This window comes from Miniopterus natalensis, chromosome 7 (genome assembly GCF_054644295.1).
Source record: "Miniopterus natalensis isolate mMinNat1 chromosome 7, mMinNat1.hap1, whole genome shotgun sequence".
Classification (NCBI taxonomy): domain Eukaryota; kingdom Metazoa; phylum Chordata; class Mammalia; order Chiroptera; family Miniopteridae; genus Miniopterus; species Miniopterus natalensis.
In genome coordinates, this window is record NC_142087.1 from 49,725,378 (window position 1) to 49,729,672 (window position 4,295).

The following is a 4,295-nucleotide window of genomic DNA, read 5'->3' on the forward strand; positions in this document are numbered from 1 at the left end:
TTAAGCTTTTATGCTCACCATTTTGATATATATATTCTTATTTCTATGTGAATATAACTTTTTAAAATCAAGTTGCAAAGTATTTTATAGAGTATGAGCAACTAGAAATGGAACTTTGTGTTTCTATTCTCTGCTTACAAAAAAGAAGATTATCTTATGAGTAAAGAATTAAATGGAAACATTTAAATTGTCTTAGCTAAACAACTACCTCTGCATACTTGTGTGTGTGTGTGCGCACACACGTGTGTGCATGTATGCACTGTTCTCTGTCTTTAGAAAGTATTAACACTCATTCAGGATAACTGGTCAAATAAAATAAGGGCAAGCCTTGAATAGGTGTTATCAAGTTAAGTAAAGTTTAAAGGTTGATTGTAGACTATGTACAAAACAAGGTTGGCAGACGATCTGCTTTTTTACAACTAACCGAATGAGTATAGAAGATACTTGTAGGCACATTTATTTTGAGATTTCCATGAGCTAGAAAGACAGTATACTAAGGACTTCACATTCCTTATTTTATTAAATCTCCACAAAAAGTGCAAAGCATTGCTAAGAAAATCAAAAGGCAAACTACAAACTGGGAGAAAATAATGCCCATCACATATCCATAAAATTAGTAAAATACTACTACAAAACTATTAGAAAGGCTAAAGTAAAATATACTGACAACACCGAGTGCTGGTGGGGATGTGTGCTTCTGAGAATACAAAATGGTACAGCCACTCTGGAAAACTTTGGCAGTTTCTTCAAGATTAATCATATCATTTGACCTAGCAATTCTATTCCTCTGTATTAAATGTACATAAATAAAAATTATCTTCACTCACACAAAACAAACTATATCTGAATGCTTATAGCATCTTTATTCATAATAACTCAAAGCTCCATCAACTTCTGAATGGATAAATAAACTTTGGCACTTCCATTCTAAAGGAACAAATTATTGATGAAATGAAAAGGAACAAAGTATTGATACATTCTACAATTTGGATGAATTTCAAAGGCATTGTGCTGAGTGAAAGAAACCAGCCTCAAAAGCTACATATTATATGATTCCATGTATGCTACATTCTCAAAAAAACTAACCTGCAAGTATGGAGAACAGCTCAGTGGTTTCCAGGAGTTAGGGATGCAGGAAGCATGTGACTATAAGAGGATAGCATGAGGGAGCTTTTGAAGATGATGAAATTGTTTTCTAACCTCAAAATCCATAAACTGTACATACTCAATATCAATTTTTCTGTATAATTTCAAAATTAAAAAACAAACAGGAATTATTGAATAAAGAACAGTTTTTCTGTGTATGAAATACTGTGTGGTTATTAATAAGAACAGTGGGTGTCATTGATATGTTGTTAGGTGATAAAATCAAATTTGAAGGATTATGTTTATAGATTATGATTACATTTTTTGTAAAATTAAAAACAAAATAAAATTTATGTGTGCACGTATTTGTGTGTATGCATGAGTACGTTTATGTGTGTGCATCTGTATGTATGTATCATGTTTGTTTGTTTTTAAATAAATATATCTTTATTGATTTCAGAGGGAGAAAGGGAGAGGGAGAAAGACAGAAACATCAATGATGAGAGAGTCATTGTTTGGCTGCCTCCTGGAAGCCCCCGCAACCCAGGCATGTGCCCTGACCAGGAAACAAACCACAATCTCCTGGATCATAGGTTGATAATCAGTTGCTGAGCCACAGCCAGCCCGGCTATGTACCACGCTTCTAAGTACCATTGTACAGGAGATACTTTAAGTATCTTTAAGAGAGGCAGAGAGGTGTTTAGAGGTGCAGTGGAAAAAAAATTATTAACCTTATCTAATTTTTGCATAGTTTTTTAGTGGTTAAGATAACATTTGTTTCTCTATTAAAAATAATCTAATATGCTATAATACCTCTTTCCAGGCATGAGTGTTTTAGAAGAACATTATTTCCCCAGAAATATAATATAAATGTTACAATACATACAAACATGTTGAAAGAAATGCTTTTAATTATTATTTGTCTGTGATTTTAGTCTTCAGAGCATGATGAGAATTGAGAAAATTTAAGGAACTTATTGTCAATTGCAAAATTCTATAAATCCTCAGCTTTGGCAGATTTACATTTATAATGAGCTATGGTCTTGAACAAACTTCAAACTAATCAGTAATATTTTAACCCAATATTGAGTAAAAACTGATTTTTAAAATAAAAGCAAATTTTCTTCAGTACATCTGGTGGAATTAATGAAGTATAACTATATTAATAACCACATAATTAAAGTTACAAAAAAACATAAGTAAATTGCTTTATCATTTAATGCCTTTTGAGCAAAAATATTATTGAGTTATTTAGTTATTATATTTAGTTGTTTAGTTATACATCACTTGTAGTGATGCATGTATTTTTCTAAGTCAGGGATAATATTAAACATATATAATAAATTCACATATTTTTTAGCAAAATGAATTTTTTTAAATGGACTCACAGCCCATTTCAAATGCTTTCCAAAACATAATTTTTCAATATCAGCAGTACTATTCAACTCTCTGTTATCAGGCAAAACCATCATTTAAGTACAGAGAATTTTTGCTGCTCCTTAAACAAAAATGTATTCCCCATATCATAGATACAAAATATAAGGTAAAATTCCTGAAGGTGGCAGCATCCTAAGCAAATCTGTCCTCAACCTTTGCAGCAAGTTGTTCTTTTTTATGAATTAGTATTACATTTGCTGGTTAAAATGGCCAGTAACATTACAAACTGTGATTAATTGCAAAACAATGCAACTGTAATTATCATGATGCTGTGATTTCTAGAAGACTCCCACTTAAAATATAGTTTGTGCTTACAAATATAGTTATACTCAATACAAATATCTTTGTCAAGGCCTCATATATGAAGATTTCTGTTTCCTGACTCATTACATTAATTTTCTTACTAATAAATGTTAGCAAAATGACAAGGTGGCAGAGATGCATTTTCACATTTCAATTTCCAACTTAGAGCTATTTTTTTAATGGGAGGAAAATAATTTTAATGCCAATTCTTCATTTACATTTTTTGAAAGATGAGAAAAATAATTATGATGAATACTATTACTATAATTCTTGAAACTAAAGATGGCCCCATAAGTCAGAATATTAACTGTAAATTTAAACATTGGGTTTTAAAATACTTATTCAATTCAATTCACAGTTTTAAATGAAAACCCATACAGTTTTCTTACCTGCCAATAAAATATTATTTGATGGTGTACTTTTGAAGCTATTACTCTCTATCCAGATGGTTGTGGCCGTTACCATTATTATTAAAAGGCAAATTTCCGATCTATTCTTCGTGATTAGGAGCTCATAGGGAGAAAGAGCTCATTAGCATTCCAGGAGGATCACTGCCATCCCTGATTAAATACTTTGTCTGAGATAAAATTACCCTCCAGGGAAATGTTAGCCTTAAGAACAATTGAAACATATGGTTCATTAGTAAGAACCATATTATTTCCAGATCTTTCCATCCATCCTCATTTGTGCTATACCTAAATTCTCCCACATTCATCCAATACCTGAAGGGGGAACCAGCTTTTTCTCAGCAACAGCAGCTATTAATCCTTTGCCATATTATCCATCAACAGCCTTTCTCTGGATATTGATATTTTCCCTTTAATATGAGATGTATTTTTCCATTCATAATAGATTTCCAGTCAGTTGTTTGTTATTTTATGTCTAAATTCTACAGTGTTTGTCAGTGACCTCCTATCTAAATTTTAAGGCCCATTCAGCATGTATGTATACTACATTAGATTGCCATATAATCAAATGTTTCTTAGAAAAATAATAAAGCCTTTTGTCTTATAGGTAATGAAACTTAGTGCTTCTTTTGCAAATGGTAACATGCAAGCCAGCTAACCCACATGTGACCATGCAGTTTAGCATAGAGAAAGTCTCTGGAAGGCAATAAAAGCAATCTCAGTCTTTTTTTTTTTCTTTGGACTTTACCCAACCAGAATTTTCCTTTGTCCCTATTGCATTGTCATATCACCCGTCTTTTCATTACTATTCTTTCTTCCCTTTGTTTTATTTAATTTTGCTTTTTCATCTTTAGAGCTTCTCTCTTCAGTTTCTGGGTCTGTGAGCCTAGTGAATATTAGGGATTTTCCTGAGATATTTCCTAAATGTTTGGGTAAAGAACCAGGACTAGGACTTGAAGTCACAGAAGCAACAGTAGCATAGAGCCTGGGTGGTGATGGTCAATAGTTGAAGTGATGATTTATCCAGATGCTACTTAGTGCAGGAAAAATAGAAAATGGGCA